The 26,041-nt window shown below is 43.9% G+C and overlaps 1 pseudogene; it reads left to right on the forward strand.

Moving 5' to 3' along the window:
- Nucleotides 1-642: 642 nt before the first annotated feature.
- On the forward strand, nt 643-3,562 carry LOC132399646 (immunoglobulin lambda-1 light chain-like; annotated as a pseudogene).
- The last annotated feature ends 22,479 nt before the right edge of the window (nt 3,563-26,041 follow it).

The following is a 26,041-nucleotide window of genomic DNA, read 5'->3' on the forward strand; positions in this document are numbered from 1 at the left end:
AGGAACACTCCTAATGCCCTGCTGCTTTGATTGAGCTCCACTGCAACCCCATTGCACAATGACTGACCCTAATGTCTGACGTTAAGTGAAATTCTGCTCAGTCCCGCTTTAGAGACTATAGAGAAAAGAATACACTTGTCGTTTGGGAGTTACGCAATTCAGCGATAACCTTTAGTCCCTCACAAGCAAAGCAGTGACTCGTTCTCTGCAGGAATGACAGCTTCTCAGATTAGAACCGATGCATTGTCGAGGTAATTCTGGGATGGCATAGAGACTTCGTAGAAATTTGATGTCACATTGAAAGGTTTTGTTCTCAGTAGCCATTCTGAGCTGAGTCAAGGGGCTGAGTGCCACCACCACCCACACTTATTGTTCCTGAGGGAAGCAGCTGAAACAATGTCTAAAATCAGTTTAGTCTGATAATTCACCGATGTTCTACAGGCCTGGATACGTGATACAAATGAAGATAAAACAATCTTGAAATTAGTGGTGAAGGTTTTAAAAATCAGCAAGGTGGCCATTCAATGGTTCCGAAGGTCAGCAAGTCAATCTCCGCCCACCTTCTTCCCCTGACGCCGCCCACTCATTTACATCCCAATTAATAAGCGGACCCGAAGACCTCAGTTAGTAGACCCTGGAACCGGAGCGGTTACCGAAGTTTGCAGAACAGCGCATGGTTCGGTCGGAATTTTTGTTGAATTGTCTGCACCTGTCCGGAGGAATGTCCCCAGCGCTGCATCTCCTGTGGGTTCTGCTGGTCCATTTACCAGGTGATAGTAGGATTGGTTTACGCACGAATTATCCGTTTAAATTGGGATTACTGCTGATCTTTATTTTGCTCCAAGTCACCCAGTGGTTTTATTGTGCTTTATTGCAGATATCCACGCGGCCCCAGTGCTCAATCAGAACCCAATGTCCGGACCTGTTTCCGCGGGACAAACCGTCCGCTTAGAGTGTCGGATACAGAACGGTAATGTTGGAAGTTACTTCATGTACTGGTACCGACAGCGTCCCGGGGAGGGACCGGAATGGGTGTTAGCTCATTATACAAACAATAAAATAGACCGAGGGACGGGGATCACAGACCGTTTTCAACCGTCCAGGAACACCCAAGCAACAGTCACATCCTGACCATCAGCCGTTTGGAGTCCGGGGATTCCGCTGTCTATTACTGTGCAGCTTGGGATAGTGGAGTTATCATCGGTCCAGGCACTATCCTGGATATCAAGAGTAAGTGACTCCCTCTTTCTGTTACAAACAATTCCTACTATAGCCACTCTCATTCCATACATCTGGATAAAATCCCGTCCAGTGAAGGCCTGGGGTAGGTTCCAGTCGTTTCTGTCTGGCACAAGGGGCAGTTCAGCCCATCGAGGCAGCCCCCAACAATCAAATTAATGTTCGTTTGAATTCTGAACAATTTTGTTTGGATCTATTTCAGTTGGTATAGCAAAATTCAATATTTCCGACATCCCTTCTCTTTAACACCATAGGCCTCGTCGAATGTATTGTTGGTATTGGTTTATTTTTGCCACTTTTCGCAAGATGCAATGAAAAGTTTGTCTTGCATCGTGCCCATAAAGATCACGAGATGACAGCTCAATGAGTTAAACACAGTTTAATGCAGAATAAAATGTAACAGCACAGAGGAAGTGCAGTGCAGGTAGAGAAGTTGCATGGTGAGAAGGATGTAGATTCTGAGGTCAATCGGCCATCTTATCGCACCAGAGAACCATTTAATAATCTTATTACAGCGGCGCCTCGATTGTGTTAAATTAAACCAATCCCTGCTGTCTACAAATGCTCCATACCCTCCATTCTCAGCACACTCATGTGTCCATCTAGCAGTTCCTTAGACGTCCCTATCGTATCTGCCTCCTCCACCTCATGCAGCCTCCACTGTATAAATGTATACAGTCACCGAGCTTCTCCAGTAAATTTCATTCCTCTTGCCTTTCGATTTCTGCCTTGGGGAAAAAATCTTGACTGTCGATCTTATCGCTCTCTCCCATCCTGTCTTGAGGAATGTTCATACATAACTTGAGGAAAAGATCGATACCGCAAGCATGACATCCACCCTTCCCTCTTCATTCACCACCTCTGAGAACATGTTTGTCGCGAATATTCCATAATATTTCCCGGTGCGGTAAATATAGGACCAGAGGGCAGGATGTTCACCATTTCAAGTTAACGCAATTCAGAGTCTGTGATTAAGAACCGTGTCAATATGATTGTAGAAAACACAGGAGAAGAACATCAGACTTTAAAAATAATACACACCAGGGGAAGGTGTTTTAGCACAAAGTAGGCTGGTCAAAGAGTCGAGCGGCAATAGACCGGGTTACCACAGGTTCGGAATGCAGTCAGAGTCTGAACGAGTGGATTCACCTCTTCCCGCTTCTCACTGGTTCACAGGCTGCACTTTTTTCCATCATTTCCTCTTCAGTCACTGGGTACCGAGTCTTGGATATTCACTGTGCTTTCCCTACCTCGGGACATCCCAAAGAACCTTCATTCTATTAACAACTGAAGGTGTAGTATTCTCAATTATTGCCCTAAGAGTTCAGGATTTGGGTAGTTATTGGAGAACAACAAAGACCTGGTCTCAATAAAGGGACCAATCATATGGGCAAGGAGTGGGGTTTAGTGAAGAGGTTGAGTAGTGTTGAAGTTATCTTTTAACATAATGTAATGGCGAGAACAGAGTGGATTCAAAAAGTGTTCTTTTGAAATAAAAGATGTCACGTCGTAACCGCACAAGGCTGTGAATAATCCTGCAACTCTTCACTCAAAGATTTGTACCCGAGTGGTCAAATGTGCCGTATACTGTGTCCCAATGCCTGTGTTAATTCCGGCGCTGGTGTTTCTATGTCTGAACAGACAATGAAATAATATTGTTTTTCTATTCCCATCCGTCTGCTCTCTCCCACAGGTAGCGATTCCCGGGTGCCGTCAGTTCTCCTGCTCCCTCCTTCTCCGGAGGAGACCCGCTCGGATTCGGCCACTCTCTCCTGTCTGGTGAGTGGTTTTAAGCCGGGCTTGGTAGCGCTGCGCTGGAGCGTGGATGGCGTGGAAACAGACAGTGGCGTGACGACAGGCGCCGTGTCCCTGGACACCGACCAGACCTACAGACTGAGCAGTTACCTGCGGGTTCCCGTCGCTGCCTGGAACAAGGGCTCGAGCTATTCCTGCAGCGTGAGTCACAGCTCGCTGAGCTCGCCGCTGCGCAACACCATCTCTTCGTCCGCCTGTGCGCAGTGAGAGTGTGCCGGCTGGCAGTACACGAGGATTGTTTGCTCTTGTTTAATGCAGTGAAGCAATGATTGGGTCAATGCAGCAGCCCATTGCAATGTAATTGTGTAGTAATGTTCGCTTATGGAAACAGGCAGAATGTTTAATGATTTCAGAGCAGTTGGCAATAATAATCTATGTTTTGCACGGACAATTCTGTGTACGACTGTCCCCAGTGTGCTGTATCTGAACTACCGTTGTGTGCAGAATCAGGAGCGATCTCCTGTGCTGTGATTGGAACTTGTGTAACACAACTCTAAATAAAAGAGGAAACAGCGATAGATCTATCGTGTCTTGTCTTTACTCGGCTGATGACAGTACGTTAAGGGGAATGGTTGCGGATATCGTGCCGTCCAGGAGCCTGAATCAGAATTGTTGTTAAATATACTCCGACATGTTATTCCGCTTTTCAGCTCTCTGTTTCCTGAGCGTTCTTCGGCCGTCGGCACTCGCCTCCCACCCCCCACTTCCCCCGCCCCCGCCATCACCGGAACCTTCTATTCCTCGTCGTTCTGCAGGTCTGCACTTCATTTACAACCATCCGTGTGGGAGGGAGATCAACATTCTCACTGTGTTTTGGCCAAGACTTCCCACCATTGGGAGTGTGACATTGCAGGGATGTTTCCCCGTGACTTGACCATTGTCTCCATCGATTCCGTTAGTTCCTGAATGACGGCCATCGGCCTCACTTCCCGTCCTGACACCACCGTCACCACCCACCACACCCACACACACCCGTTAATTTGCGTAACTCAGGGTTATCTTCAGAGTTTATTGTAAATTTGTTATCTAATTATGTACACATCTTCATATGCGACTATGATTTTCAATTTCTTACAGGTTTTCACAGTAGAAGAAAGAAATACAATAGATGCAGTGAAAAACTACAAAGACTGAGAAGCGCAAAGAGGAATAGACGCGAATAAATAAAAGGATAGATAGAAAAATCCAGACAGAAATAAATAAAACATGCATGAGTGATAAATCAATTAAATTTAATCAATCATAAATAAATAAACAAACCGATAAAGGGATAATGGATAAATACTTAAATAATACTGAGGACATGAGTTTGAAAGAGAGTGAAGAGATCTGGAATCAGTTCAGAGATGTGGTGATTAAAGTCATCCACTTTGGTTTAGGAGCCTGATGTTTGAACCCTTCCTGAAGACTGTAGTGCAGGATCTGAGATTGTAATTGTCAGATGGGAAGGAGATGCTTAAGCTTGAAAAAAAAGTGTAAGATGACTACAGAGCCCCGTTTAATTATGGTAAAGGTTTATATTGTCTGATCAATATCGTAGTCTGTATGGAGGTTGTGACTGATAAGATGACTGCAGAAGCTCCACACACACACACAGCGACATAAGCAGCAATTCACACAAATTATTTACGGTTGCCTAACCTGCTGATTTTTTCAAGAATTTGGTGTAGAAATCTCTCTTCGTCATTAATGAAGTTTTTATGTTGGTTGGATGGTGTCAACCTTTTCCTTGGCTGGATAATCACTCTATTTATAAACTATACAGAGCAACGTGGGCAACATTAGAGAAAATGAATCCTGTGCATAATCTAGAAGTCAAATGAACAATCGGGCAAATGACGCCGGCACGGTTTACTGGAACAATTAACATGTTTCACATCTTAAAACCTCTTTGAAAATGCTGGGATAGTCAAGCGCGTTATAAATCACCAAGAAAAGAAAAATAAATGTACATAAAATAGAATACATTAAATATTATAAAATATCAGCTTTATTTGGCATACGTAGAAACAAACAAACAGCGCCATTTGCGCCAAGTCAATTCGATAAAGATTATGCTGGGACAGATCGGAATTGTCAGCACGCTTTCGGCGACAACATGTATTTATTTGGTATTTACGCATTTACCTATCTATCAGTCTTTATGTCTATCTAACTGTCTGTCTGTCTACGTATGTATGTATGTATACATCTATCTATCTACCAACAGATTTATCTATCTATCTATCTATCTATCTATCTATTTATTTATTTATTTATTTATTCATTCATTCATTCATTCATTCATTCATTCATTCATTCATTCATTCATTCATTCATTCATTCATTCACAGATACAGTGTGTAACAGACCATTCTGGCCGAACGAGCCGCACCACCCAGCAGCTCACTGTTTTGACCGTAGCGCAATCACAGGACAATTTACAATAACCAGCTAACCTACTAACCAGTACTTCTTTTGACTGTAGAAGGGAACCAGAGAACCTGAAGGATGCTGCACCTGTCAATATCTCCAGTTGAACTTTGTGTTTTTGTGTGATTTGCCCCCAGCCTTCTGTCTGTGGTTTTGTATTACCATGTTTGTTTTCATGCCCCATTATTACCTGTCCCAGCTCCTGCTGTACTCCGAACCTTGCATTACTGAGTACTCCGCCTTTCACCTGTTTCTCGTTATTGCCTGTTTTCAGCCGCTTCTGTCTTATTGTGCCCTACCTATCATCTGGCTCGCTGTGCATTAGTCAGTGAATTTTAGTCCTGTGTTTTCACCTGTTTGTTGTCAGATGGTGCCAATGAACTTTCCTGAGCCTTTCCAGCATTCGTATCTACACGTAGAACCATAGAACATTACAACACAGAAACATGCCCTTTGGATCTTCTTGACTGTGCCGAACCATTTTTCTGCCTAGTCCCACTGACCTGCACCCGGCCTAGATCCCTCCATACTCCTCTCATCTATGTACCTGTCTAAGTTTTTCTTAAATGTTAAAAGTAAGCCCGCATTTACCACTTCATCTGGTTGCTCTTTTCACACTCCCTCCACTCTCTGGGTGAAGAAGTCCGCCCCCACCCCTAATGCTTCCTTTAAACTTTTCCCCCTTCTCTCTTAACCCATGTCTTCTGTATTTTTTTCTCCCCTATCCTCAGTGGAAAGAAACCCTGCTTGCATTCACTCTGCCTATACCCATCATAATTTTATATACCTCTATCAAGTCTAGCCTCATTCTTCTATGCTCCAGGGAATAAAGTCCTAACCGATTTCAACCTTTCCCGGTAACTCAGTTTTTCAAGTCCCGGCAACAAACTTGTAAACTTTCTCTACATTCCTTCAACGTTATTAATATTCTTCATGTAATTCGGTGACCAAAACTGCACACATTACTCCAAATTCGGCCTCACCAATGCCTCATACAACCTGGCCATAACATTCCAACTTTTATACTCAGTACTTTGATTTATAAATGCCAATATACCAAAAGCTCTCTTTGCTACCCTCTCTACCTCTGACACCACTTTTAGGGAATTTTGTATCTGCATTCTTAGATCCCTCTGTTCTACTGCATTTCCCAGTGTCCTACAATTTAACTTGTACGTTCTACCCTAGTTTTTCCTTCAAAGTGCAATACCTCACACGTGTCTGTATTAAACTCCATCTGCCATTTTCAGCCCATTTTTCCAGCTGGTCCAGATCCATCTGCAAGCTTTGAAAACCTTCTACACTGTCCACCACAGCACCAATCTTTGTATCATCAGCAAATTTGCTGATCCAATTTACCATATTATCATTCAGATCATGGATATAGATGAAAAATAACAATGGACCAAGCATTGATTCCTGTGGCACATCATCAGCCACTCAGAGAAGCACTACCACTCTCTGACTTCTCCCATTGAGCCAATATCTAATCCAATTTGCTACCTCACTATGTATACCCAGCGACTGAATCTTCCTAAATAACCTCCTACGCGGGACTTTGTCAAAGGGCTTACTGAAGTCCATGTAGACAACAACTGCTGCCTTCCCTTCATCCACTTTCCTTGTAACCTCCTCGAAAAACTCTAATAGACATGTTAAACATGACCTACCACGCACAAATCTGTGTTGACTCTCCCAAATAGTGCCTGTCTATCGAAATCCTTGTAGATCCTATCTCTTAGTACTCCTTCCAATAATTTATCTACAATGGACGTCAAAGTTACAGGCCTATAACTTCCCGGATAACTTTTAGAACCTTTTTCAAACAACGGAATAACATAAGCTTTCCTCCAATCCTCTGGAACCTCACTCGTAGATAACAACAGTTTAAATATGTCTACCAGGGCCCCTACAATTTCAAAACTCGTCTCCTTCAAGGGCCGAGGGCATATCCTGTGAGGTCCTGAGAATTTATTTACTCTGCTTTTCCCCAAGATACTCAAGCACCTCCTCCTCTTCATTCTGTATGCTTTCCATGACCTCACTACTTGTTTACTTTATTTTTATTGACTCCATGCCAATTTCCTTCGTAAATACAGACACAAAAACCCATTTGAGATCTCCCCCGGTTCTTTTGGTTCCATATAGAGCCGACCACTTTGATGTTCAAGTTTACTATCCTTTTGCTCTTAATATAACTGTAGAAGCTCTTTGGGTTAACTTTCACGTTGACTGCCAAAGCTACCTCATGTCATCTTTTAGCCCTCCTGATTTCTTTCTTAAGTATTTTTTGCACTTTTTGTACTCCTCAAGTACCTTATCTGCTCCCTGTGTCCTGTACATGTCATGCATCTCTCTCTTCTTCTTTATCAGAGATCCAATATCCCTGGAGAAACAAGGTTACCTATCCTTATTCAATTTTCCTTTAATCTTGACAGTAAGATACAAACAGTGCAGTCTCAAAATTTCTTCTTTGAAGGCCTCCGACTTACCAACGACATCCTTGCCAGAGAACAACCTGTCCCAATCTATGCTTTTTAGATCGTTTTTCATTTCTTCAAATTTAGCCTTTTTCCAGTTTAGAAACTCAACCCGAGGAGCAGATCTATCTTTATCCACGATCAAGTTGAAACTAATGGTGTTGTGATCACTGGAACCAAAGTGTTCCCCTACACACACTTTCGTCACCTGTCCGAACTCGTTTCGTAATAAGAGATCTGATATTGCATCCTCTCTCGCTGGTACCTCTATATATTGATTTAGAAAACTTTCCTGGGCGTATGTTACACTCTCTAACCCGGCTAGGCCTTTAAAAGTATGGGAGTCACAATCAATACTTGGGAAATTAAAATACCTTACTATCACAACTTTATGTTTTCTGCAGTTGTCTGCTATCTCTCTGCAGATTTGTTCCTCGAATTCTCGCTGACTAATGGGTGGTCTAAAATACAACCATCATTAATGTGGTCATACCTTTCCTGTTTCTCAGCTCCACCCATGTGGCCTTGGTAGGCAAGCCTTCTAATCTGCCCTGCCTGAGGAATGCTGTAACATTTTCCCCGACTAGCAATGCTACCCACCCACCCTTCATCCCTCTGCCTCTATCACGTCTGAAACATCGGAAAACTGGAACATTAAGCTGCCAGTTCTGCACCCACTGCTGCCATGTATCACTAATTACTACAATGTCATAATTCCACGTGTCAATCCACGCACTCAGCTCTTCAGCTTTCCTCAAAATACTCCTCTTAAGATTATTACCACGACACACAACCCTTCTATTTGTAACTTTGCATGAAACTTTAACATCACTTGTTTTCATCCCCGCTCCTCTATCTACTCTGGCACTCTTGTTCCCATTCCCCTGCAAATCTAGTTTAACCTCCTCCCACCCCCAATAGCACTAACAAACCTCCCTGCAAGAATATTGTTCCCCCTGTAGTTCAGGTGTAACCCGTCACTCGTGTACAGGTCCCACCTGCCCCAGAAGAGGATCCAATGATCCTGAAATCTGAAACCCTGCCCCATACACCAGTTCTGCAGCCACGTGTTCATCCTCCAGAGTATCCTATTCTTACCCTCACTGGCACGTGGCACAGGTAGGAATCCTGAGATTACCACCCTCGAGGTTATACTTTCTAACTTCCTACCAAGCTGTCTATACTCGCTCTTCAGGACCTCCTCACTCTTTCTTCCTACGTCATTGGAATCGATGTGTACCATGACATCTGGCTGCCCACACTCCCATTTCAGAATGCCGTGCACGTCATTAGAGACATCCCTGACCCTGGCACCCAGGAGGCAACAAACCATCCTGGAGTCTCTGCCGCGACCACCCAAGGCTCATCACCGCTGGAGACTCGATAGCATTACACAGTTTGCTTCCGACCTGTGTCATAAATACACCTTATGTTGAATGTTAATCTTCTGGATTATATGTCATTAAGTGTTAAAATATTTGTGGTAATATTATTTTCTGTGTTGTTTGTGAGTCACATACACCTTGTTGTAAACCTTAGTCCGGAGGAACCGTAGTTCGTTTGATTGACTGGCTATGAATCTGAACTTCAAGACGGAAGTGAAGGTAAATATATTTCGCCCAATGACGGTTATAAAGTGGAGTAATCAGTCTTTAAGGTGGTCTCAGATGGCGTCGATAAATGGCATGTCTTTCCGAGCATCTCCGATAGGAATGGTCAACATTTCCCAGTTATGACAGCTGCAGCTGAAATCCATAGTTGCTGGTGCGTCACCAAGTAACATCGGCGAACTCCATTGCCGCTGCTTGATCCTCCGAGTGTGCCCAGCATTCTCTACTTCTCTTGATGTTCTATTTTGTTTGCAAAAATCACTTGCATAATAATGTATATCTGGAAATTTGGTGGGTGGAGATGTACATAAGACTATACGACCATAAGACTTAGGAACAGAAGTATGCCATTCGGCCCGTCGGGTCTGCTCCGCCATTCCACCATGGCGGAACCCGGATCCCAGTCAACCCCATACACCTGCCCTCTTGCTATATCCTTTGATTCCCTGACCAATCAGTTTACTGATCAGTCAATCAGTCAACTTGCGCCTTGAATTTACCCATGGTCTTGGCCTCCACTGCAGTCTGTGGAAGAGCATTCCACGGATTTACTACGTTCTGCTTTTATTTCTGTTCTAAATGGTCGCCTTTTTTCAAGACTGTGGCCTCTAGCTCTGCATACCATTACCGTAGGAAACGTCCTCTCCACATCCACCATGTCTAATCCGTCCAACATTCGGTTGGCTTCAATAAGATCACCTCCCCCGCAATCTTCTAAATTCCGGAGAGTACAGGCCCAAAGCGGCCAAATTTTCCTCATATGTTAATCCCTTCATTCCCGGAATCATCCTCCTGAATCTCCTCTGGACTCTGTACAAAGACAACACATCCCATCGGAGATATGAGGCCCAAAACTTCTGTCAATACTCCAAGTGCGGCCTGACCAGTGACTTATAAAGGTTCAGCATCATCTCCTTGTTTTTATATTCTATTCCCCTTGAAATAAGTGCCAAGATTGCAAATGTTTTCTTTACCACAGACGCAATCTTTAAATTAATGTTCTGCGAGTGTTGCAGGTCGACTCCTAAGTCACCGATGTTTGAACCCTTGCCCCATTTAGATAATAATGTGCATTAGTGTTCATTTTACCAAAATGCAGTATCAGATATTTCCCAACACTATTCCACTTGCCGTTTCTGCCCATTCTTTCAATTTGTCTCAATCCTGCTGTAACATTGCTTTTTCAGCACTACCTACCCTCCACCAACCTTGGTCTAATCTGCAAACTTTGCCACAAAGCCACCAATTCCATTATTTAAGGCAATGACTAACATTGTGAAAACTAGCGGTCCCAGTATTGACCCTTGACGCAGGCAGCCAATCAGAAAAGGCCACTTTGACTCACACTCGCTGGCTCCTGCCTGTCAGCTGTTCCTTTATCTATTTTAGCATCTTTCCTGTAACACTGTAGGATTACATTTTGTTAAACAGCCTCGTGTGTGGCACCTTATCAAACGCTTTCTGAGAATCCAAGTCAATGGCATCCACTGCCTCTCCTTTGTCCACTCTGCTTGTTGCTTCCCCGAAGAACTAACAGATTTCCTTTGCAGGAACCATGCTGACTTTGACTTATTTTATCATTAGTCGTCAAATACCTCGATACCTTATCCTCATTCATAACCTCCAACACTTCGACAACCACTCAGATTAGACTAACTTGCCTACAATGTCCTATCGCTACGATAGCGTTTCGGCGAGATAGGATCAAGCGCAAGTTGCTCCAAAAAGCAATCTCTTAGGCACCAACAAATTCCCTGTCTTGCCATCCGACACAACCGGACTTTCCCAATCTCAATGCATATTGAAGTCTCCCATTAAAATTGTGCCATTGACATAATTACATGTTTTTGTAATCTCAATCCCACCTCCTGGCTTCTATTTGGAGGCGTATGTATGATTCCCAGAATACCTATACATGATTCCCATAATACTAATTTTTACCCTGGCAATTTCTTAACTTCACCCACAAAGATTCAACGTTCCCTGACCTGATGTCAACCATTTCTAAAGATGTAATTTAATCCCTTAACAACAGAGCCACACCACCGCCTATGCCTTCCTGCCCGTCCTTTCGATACAAATTATATCCCTTGATGTTAAGCTTCCCAACTCTAGCCTTCTTTCAACCACGACTCTGTGATACCTGCAACGTCATACCAACAAATCTCTAGTTGCGCCACGAGTTTGTCCACTTTGTTCCGAATGCCATGCGCATTTAAATACAACACCTTCATTGCTGCATTCTTCGCCCTTCTGAATTTTGCGTCTGTACAATATAACTCGTTGTTCTGTTTGCTTTTGTAACCAATCATCGGCTTGTAATTCCTTACATTCATGTTACAGCCATCATTTACTTGTAAAACTGTTGGCTCATCCTCAGTTCTCCCACACTGGTACCTATCACGCTGCCATATTAAGTTAATCTTCTATCAGCTGTAGTAAATTTTCTGGAAAGAATATTGGTCCTTCTAGGCTTCAAATGCAATCCATCCCTTTTGAACGGGTCTCACCTAAACTGAAGAAGTCCCAAATATCCAAAAATCTAGGTTCCTGCACGCCCTGCTCCTATTAATTAGCCACGCATTTATCTGCCTCCGCTTTATTTTATTCCGATCCTCACTCTTGCATGACACAAGCCAGGATAACGAGGTTACTGCCTTTGTGGGCCTGCTTCTCAGGTTCCTTCCTAACTCCCTGTTTTCTGTTTACAGGGCCTTCACCCTTTTTCTTCCCATGTCATTGATACCATAGAGAAATATAGAACATCTACAGCACAGTAAATGCCATTCAGCCCACGATGATGTGCAGATCATGTACTTATTTTAGAAATTACCTCTAGTTACCCATAGTCCTCTATTTTTCTAAGCTCTTTGTACCTATCCAGGAGTCACGTAAAAGACCCTATTGAACTTGCCTCCACCACAGTCGCCGGAGCTTATTCCATGCCCTCACCACCCTCTGTGTAAAAAAAACTTGCCCTGTCATCTCCTCTGTACCTATATCCAAGCACCTTAAAACTGTGCTCTCTTGTGTTAGCCATTTCAGCACTAGGAAAATGCCTCAGACTATCCACACGATCAATGCCTCTTATTATCTTATACACCTCCATAAGGCACCTCTCATACTCCGTCGGTCCAAGGAGGAAGGCCAAGTTGGCTCAAGCAATTCTCATAGGGGATGCTTCCCAATCCAGGCAACATCCATGTATGTCCGCTCTGCACCCTTTCTATAGCTTCCACATACTTCCTGTAATCATGTGACCAGAACTGACCACATTACTCCAAGTGGAGTCTGACCAGGACCCTATAAAGTTGTAACAGTACCTCACGACTCTTAAACTGAATCCCAAGGTTGATGAAAGCAAATGCACCGTATTCCTTTCTGACAACACAGTCAACCTGTGCAGCAGCCTTCAGTGTTCTATGGACTCGGACCCAAGGATCCATCTGATCCTCAACACTGCCAAGAGTCTTACCATTAATGCTCCATTCTGCCATCATATTTGACCTACCAAAATGTAACACCTCACATTATTTGGGTTGAACTCCATCTGACACTACTCAGCCCAGTTTTGCATAATATTGATGTTCCACTGTAACCTCGAACTGCCCTCCACACTATCCACAACACTCTCAAAATGTTTGTCATCAGCAAATATACTAACCCATTCCGTTGAATCCCATGCTTCCTTACTTTCTTAATAAGCCCTGCATGAGATATCTTATTCAATGCCTTGCTGAAATCCATATACACTACATCTACTGCTCTAGCTTCATTAAAGTGTTTAGTTACATCCTCAAAAAATTCAATTAGGCTCGTAAGGCACGACCTGCCTTTGACAAAGCAATGCTGACTATTCATAATCATATTGTGCCTCTCCAAATGTACATAAATCGTGGCTATTGAGATATTCTCCAGCAACGTACCAACCACTGAAGTAAGGCTGTCTGGTCTCTAGTTTCCTGGGTTATCTGTAGTTCCCTTTTTGAATAAGGGAAGAACATCCACAACCCTCCAATTCTCTGGAACCTCTCCTCTTCCCATTGATCAGGCAAAGATCATTGCCAGTGTTTCAGAAATCTCTTCCCTCGCCTCCCACAATAGTTTGGGGTAAATCTCGCCCAGTCCCGGTGACTTATCCAACGATGCTTTCCAAAAGTTCCAGCACATCTTATTTCTTAATGTCCATATGCTCAAGTTTTTCATTCCGCTGCACGTCATCCTGCAATCTCCAAGATTCTTTCCTGAAAACAAAGTATTCACTAAGTACCTCTGTCAGCTCCCCCGGATCCATGAACACTTTTCCACTGTCACACCTGATTGGTCCTATTCTCTCACGTTTTATCCTCTTCCTCCTAACAGTATTATGGAATGCCTTGGAGTTTCTTTAATACTGCTCACCAATGCCTTCTCATAGCCCCTCCTGGCTCTCCTAATTTCAATCTTCAGCTCTTTCTTGTTAGCCTTACAATCTTCTAGATCTCTATCATCCTCTAGTTTTTTTTAACCTTTCATAGTATGTACCTGTACTTCTGGCTGCTAACCCTCCCTTTTCAGGATATTACGGATATATCCAGGATTAGCTTGGACCCTGGCACCTGCAAGGCAAACTACCATCCATGTTTCATTTTCGCGTCCTAGTATCGGCTATCTGTCCTCCCGACCATGGAATATCGTATTACTGTTGCCATCCTCTTCAGTTCCCTACCCTTCTGAGAAACAGGACCAGACACAGTGCCAGAGGCACGGCAGCTGTTGTTTCTCCCAGGTACGTCGTTCCCCCCTCAACTGCACTCAAAATGGAGTACTTATTGTCTCAATGGACGGCCACATGTGTGCTTACGTTCTCCCTTCCCTCTTGTGATAACTCAGTTATCTTTCTCCTGTAGCCTTGGCCTAACTAGCTCCCCGTGGCTTTAGTAAATCACTGTTCCACTTCCGCTAACAAGCAGAAGGCCATCAAGCTGCCGCCCCAGTTCCATAACACGGTCCCTGTGGAGTTATATCTCGATGCATCTGGCGCAGGCGGGGCCATCAGGGAGACGGAGAGTGTTCTGCAAATTTCTAACTTATTCCAGTTCAATAACAAATTGCTTTTTATTCCAAACACCATCCCACGTTGTACTGAATCCTTAGGCATTCACCTATTCTACCGCCCTTTTGCAGGCAGGTTGCGGTTTCCTCAAAACTTGCTAACCTACTTTTCTCAGGTGTTACGAGGCGTGAGTGGAGCAGTGAACACAAGCACGGAGCCGAGGGGCCGAAGACCCTCTGAGCTTTTGCTGTCAGTGACATCTTCCCCTGTAGCCATGTTTGGCTACAACACCTATCAGCTTGGGGAAGAAATGGATCTTGTTAGTCATATGGAACGTGCTGAGGAGGCAGTCCGTGGCTGAGCTCTGTGGGTTACGCTAGCCGCTCACCATGCCATCCTCTCGGCAAACTTGCGGACGTGGATGTGGTGGCAGCGCACAGAACAAACGGTTAATGCGGCCCAAAATTTCCCCAGCTTCTCGCACCGTGGATTCTTGAAGCCCCGTTCCCTACAGACCAGGAAACGCTAATTTATGCCCAAGTTGCTGCAGATAGAAAATTGTCTGCTTCGTGTTGTAGTACTGACTGGATTGTGCTCAATCGTATCCCTGGAGCAGGTCGATGGGAGTTTGGTTAGAAAATTATATCAAAACATCCCAAGTTCCATACTGCAGCACTCCTTACTCTCTGCAACAATGTTGTGCCCTTCTCTCAGCACCTCCTCACCCATAGCGTGGCCTCCTCCAATACCACTTAATCCCATTAGTACAAGGCTCAGAATTAAACACCCAGAAATGAACAAACTAACGTCCGTCAAACTGAAGGCTGGTCATTAGGGCATGGCGGACATAATACACTGGAATATGCTCAGGATTAAGAATTATTTGTGGTGATAGATTTCTCTCTTTTGTGTTTTTTTTGTTATTCACAACTAAAGTGATTCCCAGGAATATCGGGTGCATATATGTGATTATATGCAAACATGCTTTGGAGTCAGAGAGCACATAACAGATCCTACAGCTCACAACGTATATGCTGATCATACAAAACCCATCCACTGTCGTTCTGTTTTTAAGTAATTGACCTTCAGCCTTCCCTGCTTTACAGATTGTAGTTCTTGTCTTGATCTGCTTTGTTTCACGCATTGATGTCAGTGTGCGAAGTAATTCCCTGTATACAGCATATTAAGAAAAGATACCTGTTCCCTTAGATTTACTTTGGGAACTTGGCGATTGGTTAATAGGTGGGGCAACTTGTCAGTTAACATCCTGGGGACCTGTGATCATATATAAAACCTGTGCCAGATGATCACCGTGGTTGTCGGATGTCTCACCTCATCTTGGCTTGCTCAGCTCCAGAAGTTACCTACAGGATTCACAGCAGAGATGAGTCAGCACAAAGAACCGGAGCGTGAAATGTCTAACGGTAAAACAGGTGCACCCACTCACAAAACAGTAAATGCAACAACGGTCATGAAGCAGGATAGGAGATGACATTAATCACTATTGGATCTTGGGAAATAGTGAGAGGAGAGGTAGAGTGAGGGGAAAGAAAGGGAGAGAAAGGTAGGAGAAATGGGTGAGAGAGGGAGAGGCAGATAGACAGACGGGACACAGAATGGATGGGTGGATGGAGAGGGGGAGCGTGAGACGGAGAGAGAGAGATAATGACATACAGGCAGGCATACAGCAAACGGGAAGTCATAGCCACAGATATAGAGTGAGATAGAGAAACAGACAGAAACAGCGGTGAACAGAGGGATAGCGAGGGATACACCACAAGTTCTCAATTACAGATTTAGTAGAGAGAGGATCATTAGGAACTGTAGACAGTGTCCTTGATCTCCAGAATGGTGTTGCCTATTTTTGAGGAACAAATATCTGAACTGAGGATCAACACCAGAAGGCCGAGTATATTTGGAGAGCTAATATGATAAAATTAAGACAGAAATGTATGTATCGCTGTTTGAATTAAATTTATTCACTGTTAAGGATATATAAGGAAAGCTAACAAATTGGTGATTACAGGCCTATAGCTATCAAACACTCATCATTATCCTGGATTTAGCTATTAGCCTCTCGAAGCGAATCAATAGACTAAGATCGAGGGCTCTACACCTCTTTGTGCAACTAGATCCTGGATTTCCTTCCTTTCCCAGTCAGTACGGATTGACAGCAACACCTCTTCCACAATCACCAGCAGCACGAAATTGTTTCTTGATCCTAAACTGATTATGTTTTCCTAAAATGAACCATAAGATCATCAAAGGAGCAGAGTCAGTCCATTCTGTCCATCAGTTCAGCTCCACCATTCCGTCATTGTTGATTTATAATCCTACTCACCCCATTCTCCTGTAACCGTTGAAGACCTCACTAATCAAAAACATATCAATCTCTGCTCTAAATATACCCAATGACTTAGCTTACGCAGACGTCTGTGGCAATGAATTCCACAGATCCACCAGTCTCTGGCTAAAGTAATTGCTCATCATCTCTGTTCAAAATTGGACATTCTTCTATTCTGCGTCTGTGCCACTATTCCTAGACTCTCCTCACTATAGGAAACATACTCTTTATCAACACTTTATTTCGGCCTTTCAATATTAGATAGGTTTCAACGAGAGTTCTCTCCCATCTCACTCTTATTATTCTAAGCTGCAGCGAGTGCAGGCCCATCGCTATCAAACACACCTCATAGATTAATCTTTCGAACCCGGGTACATTCTCGTAAACCGCCTCTGCGCGTTTTCCAATGCCAGCACATCTTTTCTTAGATAAAGAAAAATATTCAGAAAAGCAAAACAATTCCACAGCTTCTTTTCGGCACCATAGTCATCGTAAAACAGGATTCCTTGTTGATTCCATTCCTCCTTTTATGTCCAATGTGGGTGAGTCTAGAACAAGTGAGGCATCCATTTAGAACAGGGAGAAATTTCTTCATCCAGAGTGTGGTAAATATGTAGAATTAATTGCCACAGACGCTTTCTGAGGCCATGTAATTGCGTATATTTAAAGCGGAGGTCGATTCTTCATTCGGGTGGGAATCAAAGAAGACAGGAGAATGTGGTTGAAAGAAGATGGAATGGCGGAGCTTCCTTATTCTGCTCCTTTGTCTTATGGTCAAAAAACGCACTAAGTGCAGCAACCACACTAAGCATAGCAAGATCGCACAGAGGGACCTTCGAGGTACTGATTGGTGGACAAGTGTAGAGAAGTCGTGCGAGAGGTTATTCTAACCCTTCCGCCGTTATTACTGGGAACCGCACCCACTCCGCTCAATGAACAGGCAGTAGAGTTGGGGCTTCAGGTGCCATCTTCCCCGGCAGTGGTGTGACCCCCAAGCTGCCCTTGGTGCTGGCTTAGTGACAGCGGAGTGCCCAGGATTGCCTTCGGAACACCGTCAGACAGCACGGCTCTCCCTCATCACATCTCTTTCTACAAGTAATTTCCCCCTCTAGCAGTGTGTAGCGCTGTACTTATTGCTCTTCACTCGGAGAGGACGGTGCCCCGTCCGGCCGCTACCCCCTCCCCCACTCCCAGCAGCAAATGAACCACTTTCTCAATAGTGGTGCAGAGATGGCTCGGGACTCATTTGGCCCTCTGAGGATGATACACTGCCACAACAATTGACGGGTATCCTCTCCCAAACCTACCCCTCACTCCGCAGTGACGAAAGAACCTTACAATATGGGACTCCCATTCCGAGCCCTGTGGCGCCTGCTCCAAACTTCAGCGCGTCTCTCAGTTTCTACTTCTGCAGCTTGGAATGTACCAGTTCTTTATCCATGGTCTGTTGGGAATGCGTTGTTCATGGGGTTAAGCGAACACCAGAGGTATCCCCTTGGTTCTGAGGTGACAGTCTAGATGAAACGAGGACAGTACATTTACTCCTGATTCATCTCTCTCTCTCTCTCTCTCTCTCACACATACTCTCTCTCTCTCTCTCTCTCTCTCACATACTCTCTCTCTCTCTCTCTCTCTCTCTCTCTCTCTCTCTCTCTCTCTCTCTCTCTCTCTCTCTCTCTCTCTCTCGTCGCCTTCTGAAAGAAGGCTGATTGGAGGAAATGTAAAGGCGGGGCTCCTTGCTTTTCTCAGAGCTGCCGCTGTGGGAGGCAGTTGCTTGATGGGGCAATGTCCTTGCTCCATCCCAGCCGGTGCACACTGTAAGATTGACTGCCGCGGTTTCAAGTGACAACAAGCACCTCCATGAAATTCCGGTCGCCATAATTTTAAATCGTCTCTCCACTCTGTCTGAATCAATGCCCAATTCAACGATACCGTGTTACCATTTCGACTAGTCTCTCCTTCCAATGTAAGGGGCAGGGTCCTCCTTTAACTGATCCCTCACACTTGGCACTTGGAATATCGCAGTGGGACAACGAACGACTACAATCGCCCAGCAGGCTGCCCACCAAGACGTTGAAGCATGATCCGAGGCAATTTCTGAAGGAGCTGGAGGAACTCAGCTATTCAGGCAGTATCCGTGGAGGGAACTGGACAGTGGACATTTCGTGTTGCGACCCTTTACCTGTGCTTCCAATGAAGATATGTTGTTCCCGAAATATACTGCACCCAGTTTCTCACATGAACACGATAATATTGAACTTAATAAAGTTATTATTCAAATATTAGCATTCCCATTGTTTTATTATTGTCATAGCCACCAAGATATTGTGAAAAGCTTGTCTTGCGTCCTGTGTACACTGATCAAATACTTACATAATACATTAAGGTGACACAACGTTAAATAATAACATTGTAGAATACGGTGTAACAGTTACAGAGAAATGTAGTTCCGGAAAACATTGAAGTGCAAATCATAACGAGGTATAATCCAAATTCAGGATTGCATCCATACCAGTGTCTCATAACCGTGGAGAGAAGCTGCCCTTGGGCCTGGTGGTACGAGCTTTCATGGCTTTTGTACCATCTGCCCGTTGGAAAAGCGAAAAAGTGGTGTGGTGGGTGGGGTCTCTGATTCTGCTTTACTGAGGCTGGTTTCCGTGGTATGCTAAGCTGTGTCCTCAATTCACTGCAGTTTCTTATGGCTATGGTTATACAGTTCGCCGTAGACCCTTTTCGACGGTAGGTGAATTGCAGTGAGTGGAGGTTGCCTGGTAATCCAGAGTAGATTATGATCAGCCTATAGAATACCTTCCTGATGTCCGATGTTGAACCCACAGTGCGGTAGTCTTTAAAACACGTCAGTTTATTTTTGTTGAGTACCGGATAGTAGTCAACTTAAAGCAAGAGGGAATTACAGCTTGATGCAGGTGGACGTCAAATATCTTTGTCAGTTGATCCGTACAGGATCTAATGGAATGGGCAAAGGACACAATCCGGGCATGAACTAGAAAGTGGTTAATGGATGCTGCATAGACTTGAGGAGAGGTTGTGCAGACTCGGGCTATTCTCTGGAACGTTAGAGATTGAAGAGTGACCTCATCGAGGTAGACAAGATCAAGAGATGAATCAACAAGGCGAAAGCATATAGACTTTTTTTTCAGATAGCGCAAAAAAAGGGGGGAGATTTAATATCAGAAGCGAGAGACTTAAATCGAAATTTAGGAGCAGCTTTTCACGCAAAGGGTGGTGTGTATTTGGAAGAAGCTGCCAGAAATAGTGAACGAGACGCGTACGTTAACAAAATTTAGCAGCCATCTATCAAAGCAGGATAGGAGCGGATTAGCGGTCTCTGCGTCAAACGCGGGAAGATGGGACGAGCTCGCTGACAAAACAGTGGACATGGAGTAGCTGGGCCAAAAGGCCTGTTTCCGCGCTGTATGACGTCACGACGGCTTCCGAAAAAGACTCGGAAATTGGCAGTGGAGACCGAGTCCCAGTTACCAAAGGTTCAAAACAGGGAACAAAGGAGATTTGTGCAGGAGGTTGTTGTGATCAGAAACTAAAAACAAACTGCTCTGGAAGATTTTCAGTGAGCAGTACATTAAAGAATACAACACAGGAACATGCCCTTCGGCCTACAATGTATTCGCCGAACACAATGGCAAACTAAACTAATTCTCGACTGCCTGAACGTGATTCATGTACTGTATTTTTCATGTTTTTGTCGAACAGACTTTTAAACGCCGCTGTCATAAGCACCAAAGGTTCCGCAGATGCTGGAAATCCAGAGGACCTCACCAGAAATGCTAGACGAAGTCTGCAGGCCAGGCACCATTTGTGGAATGAAATAAACGTTGAATGATTATTCTCCTCGATAGATGCTGCCCGACCTTCTGAGTTCCTTCAGCATTTTGTGTGTGTTATTCTTAAACGCCACTATCGTATCTGCTTCTAATATCTCCTTCGACAGCCCGTACAAGACACCCATCACTCTCTGTGTAAACAACCTACCCTGCATATTCTATTTAAATTTCCTCCATCTTATCTTAAATCCTCTAACATTAGCCATTGCCACCCTACGTTCTATTACGTCTCGGCTCACACTATCTTTCAAGTTTTGAACGGGTCGTCTCTCACCCTCAGACTCTCCTGAGAAAACAAATAAAATATCCACCCTCTCCATGTGGGTCATGCCGTCTAATCCGAGCAAAATCCTGGCAACGTTTTTCTGCATCCTTCCTGTAATGGGGCGCCCAGAACTGCACACAATATATTACAGAACTGCAAACAATAGATTAAACAGCTTAACCAAACTTTAATACAGCTGCAACAGGTCACCCCGACTCATATTCTTAATGCTCCGACGAATAAAGATACGTATTACATATGCATTATTTACCACCTTTTCTATAAGTGTGGCTACTTTTAAAGAGTTAAAGACTTCGAACCATTGATCCCTCTGCACAGTTAAGAATTTAAGTGTCCTGACGTAAGCTGTATAGTTTCCTCTTATATTTGACCATTTCCAATCTCGCAGTGTAAAACCACACACATTTGCCTGGAAAAAAATCAATCTCCAACACAGGAGATTCTGTGGATGCTGGAGCACACACGTAAAATGATGGAGGAACTCAGCAGACACAGAACAACTGTTTGAGGAACACAGCAGGCCAGACGCATCCATGGAAAAGAGTAGAGTAGACGTTTCGTGCCCAGACTCTCCAGCAGGGACCTGAATATGTCTTTATCTGTGCATATGATGAGCTTTCCGACCAAAATAACAGATCTAATTAGTGCAATCATACACTCAATATAATTGATTTATAATAGTACCAATGAAAATAATATCTTTTTCTGCGTCACATTTATATAGATCATTTTATCACATCAGAACAACACTTACCGATCGCTGACTACTCACTCCGTTCCTTGCTCCTCCTTCAATTCTCATCAACACTTCACACCTTCCCCTTACCCTCGTACCAAGTTTTTGATTAACTTCAATTTTACTGTCCAGAAGGAAGCCTGAGAGGCAGGGAGCCGCGGTATCCACTGAGCCGTCTGCAGGCAAAAAGTTAAACTGACGAGCGTCTATCCATTGCCACTGCACTGAAAACAAGAGAAACTGACCCATCAAGAACAGTCGCCATAGACAATTTGTGGAAGCGTTCTGTGTACATATTGGTCGGTGCCTTTTCAACGTTGCAACATTGATTGCGAAAACACTCCGTTGTGTTGGGAAAGGCACGCAGGAGGCGTGGAATATGATGGAAGAGTGAGTTTGTCATTGATAAAGCTCGTTGGGAAGGGAGTTCATAAGCTCCCTTCAAAAGGCTTTTCCTGACTTTCCGTCCTCATTGATTCGCTTTTCCGACCATAAGAAACATGAGCAGGATTAGGCCATTCGGCCCAGAAACATACGCCATACCATCGTGGCTGACTTACTTTCCCTCTCAAACTCATGTTTCTGCCTTCACACCTTAACCTCTGAAACCCTTCCGAGTTACCAACCCATAAATCTTCTCTTTAAGTGTACCCAATGACTCGGTTTCTACAGCTGTCTGGGGCAATGGATTCCAAAGATTCACCACCCTCTGGCTAAAGAAATACCGCCTCATTTCTGCTCTGAATGGACATCCCTCTATTCTGAGGCTGCGAACTCTGGTCATAGCCTACCTCATTCTAAGAAATATCCTCTCTATTTAGACCTTACAATAGTCGACAGGTTTCAATGAGATCCCACTCCCCCACCCCCCGATTCTTCCAACCTCCAGCGAGAATACAGGCCCATATTTATCATCTCTCCTCAGACATTAACATAAGCATCGGCACCCGGAAACATCTGCACACCCACCCAATTGAAAACTTTCAACATTAACATTAACCCCGATGAGTTCGCCGCCAACACAATCCACTCAGTTTACTTCTCTGGAGAAATATTTCCTGGTATCATTAGGACTGCTGATAAATCTAATGACACCAGGATCTCAACCCTCTCTTGCATCGACCTTACAAAGCGATGATTACGCGACTGTGATTAACACCCAGAGTTTAACTCGGTCACAATGAGATGCTTGGCGATCTTTCAGCTCTCTCACCGACTGTAAGTTTTGTGACCCGAATGTCGTGCAGAAGAGCTTGGGCAGCTAATTCATAAGGCATAAAAACAATTTGGTAGCATAAGTAGGTCGTTCTAATACCAGAGGTCATATACTTGAAGGGGAAAGCGGCTAATTTCAAAGGAGATATGAAGAGCAGGGTTTTACACAGATAATGGTGGGAGCCTGGAATGTGCTGCGGTGGTGGTAGAGTGAGACACATTTGGGACTTTTAAGAGCCGTTTAGTTAGGCGTATGGATGTGAGGAAAATGGATATTATGTACTCAGAAGTGATTTGTTGAGTAGTTAATTATTAATGATTAAGCACAACATTGTGGGCCGAAGGGCCTGTTACCAGGTAAATCAAGAGTTAACGGTGTTATGCATATATTGGTATAAATATTCAAATTCCCGAACTGATTAAACGTAGGTGGTAAGTGATACAGTCTAACGGTGGTATGTAAGAAAGTTCTGTTCAGTTCACAGGTTAATTAATGCCAGATATTTGTAATCCAAAGGCAAATGTTGTGAGAAAGCAATTACGTCGATATTCCACAGATTCCACGACATCAATACAAAATAACAAACGCAGTATGTTTTATATCCGAAGTTGTTCCACTCTACACACGAAGTATCACCGATAGTGATCTTCCACAAATTCAGCTATGGAACATCTCAAGGTGGTGGCCACAGGATACTCAAACAGAATCGACGAATGGATTTTCAGCAACAGTAGCTTATCACAAAGGGGACCATCTTCAAGGGAACCACCACCCAAGCAAGGGTCGACACACCGGTCGATTCCACAAGGTTATCCCCATCACACAACACGTGATAGCCACTTATCCAGTTCCACAGCATACGAAATAACTCCAAGTGATTTGCCACCGGGGTGTCTTCTTCAGTGAACTACCACACACAGACAAAAGGGTAAACACCTACGTGGTATTCACAAAGATTTTCCTCTCACCAGAGAACCCACCCCTGTCGATTGTGACAATCACACTTTCGTATTCGAATGAAAACAACCTTACCCTTACAGGACTACTTAGAGAGACAGTCCAAAGACTATCCTAATGATTTTTTATTTCCTTTCACAGTCATTAGCCCTTAAGACGTTTGCACCCAAACGCCATCTGCTCAGGTTCTTTCTGTTGGAATTATCTTTAAGGTGCATTGCCTGTTGTACATGTACTATCAGGGGCGTCAACAGAGCTAGACCAAAAGGGACCTTTCGCAGGTCGGCGGCAGTTATTGAAAAAGGGGGATTTGAGAACGTTTGTCCACTGTACTTGGCCTATCAGCGGGTACAACCGGAGCACCAGTCGTTGAATTAGATAGCAGGGAAGGTTCATGAATAAAAGGGAGACACGGCCTAGCAGAGCCGTTATCGACAGTGTGATCTGAGGGAGAATGGTAGGCCTTTGGCTCATTCAGGCTTCAGAGATAACGGGTCGAAGAGACATAGATTACCTTTGAGGAATAGAAACAGGAAGTATGTCTGTACGGGGTGTCAGATGAGCGATGTCCGGGAGACTCCCAGCCTCCCAAACTGCCATGTCTACGCCAGATGCGTCGAGATGCAGCTTCTGAGGGAACTGGAGATGCAGCTCGATGGCCTTCGTCTGGTCAGGGGAAGTGAGGAAGGGATAGAAAGGAGCTCTCGGAAAGAAGTCACATCCGGGCCTCTGGAGACAGATAAGTGGGTAACAGTCAGGAGAGGAAAGGGCAAGAGTCAGATACCATAGAGTTACCCCTGTGGCTGTCCCCCTTAACAATAAGTAATCCTGACTAAGTACTGTTGGGGTAGACGGCCTACCTGTGGGAAGCAACTGTTGCCGCGACTCTGGCAGAGTCTGGCCCAGTGCTTCACAATGGTAGGGAAAGGAAGAAGGTAGCCGTAATAGGGAACCATATATTTAAGGGGTCAGACAGGCGATTCTGTGGACGCAGCAAAGAAACACGGATGGTAGTTTGCCTCCCATGTGCCATGGTCTGGGATTTTCGCAGGATTACTGTCGGTGCCACGCGACAGTGAGTATAGGAATAAAGTGAGCTGGAGGATAAATGCGTGGCTGAAGGATTAGAGCAGGGGGAAGGGATTCAAAATTCTAGATCATTAGGACCTCCATACGGGCAGGCATTTTATGCACAAAAAGGACTGGTTGCACTTGAATCCGAGGGGGTCCAATATCCTGGTAGGCTGGTTTGCACAGCCTACTGTGGAGAGTTTAAACTCGAATTGCTGGGGGCTGGAAACCGGACCCTTAACACGTTAATTAAAATGACAAGTTAGAGTCTTCCAGTAGCAAAACCTATGAAACAAAATCCTTACATAAGAAATTTAATACACATTTTGAGGTTGTTGGTCTAATTGATATATGGAGAGACCTTTATCCGCAAATGAAGGGATTGCATTTATTATCCTCCCCCTCCCATTCTGCATATACAAGAATAGGCTATTTCATAACATTTGGAAAAGACAAAGACAAAACAAACACCTGTGGAATTGGGAAAATAGATGTAAGTGACCATGCACCTATATATTTATCTGTTGATTTTGACCTACAGCCAAAGAATACTATTTGGAAACTAAATTCAAGTCTGCTCAATGATCCATATTTTAAGGAACAAATTAATATATAAATTGGTCTTTACTTAGAATTCAATGATAATGGAGCGGTTTCACGTCTCATTCTATGGGATATTCTGAAGGAAAAATTATAGCGATATCTTCATATAAGAAAAAAATAAGAACAAAGCATTAGAGGAAATACAAAATAGGCCGAAGAAACGAGAAAAAAAAACACAAATTGAATTGGGCTCAGGTACATTAGAGGAAATGAAAAAAATTAGGAATAAAATTAATAGCTTGGCTACGCAAGAAATCAGGAAAAAAATTAACGTTTCTGAAACAGAGACATTATGAAAGTAAATCTAAGTCTATGAAAATACTGGCGTGGAAACTGAAAAAAAAGATAGCAGAAAATACAATTCATAGAATTAG

This window comes from Hypanus sabinus, chromosome 9 (genome assembly GCF_030144855.1).
Source record: "Hypanus sabinus isolate sHypSab1 chromosome 9, sHypSab1.hap1, whole genome shotgun sequence".
Lineage (NCBI taxonomy): Eukaryota > Metazoa > Chordata > Chondrichthyes > Myliobatiformes > Dasyatidae > Hypanus > Hypanus sabinus.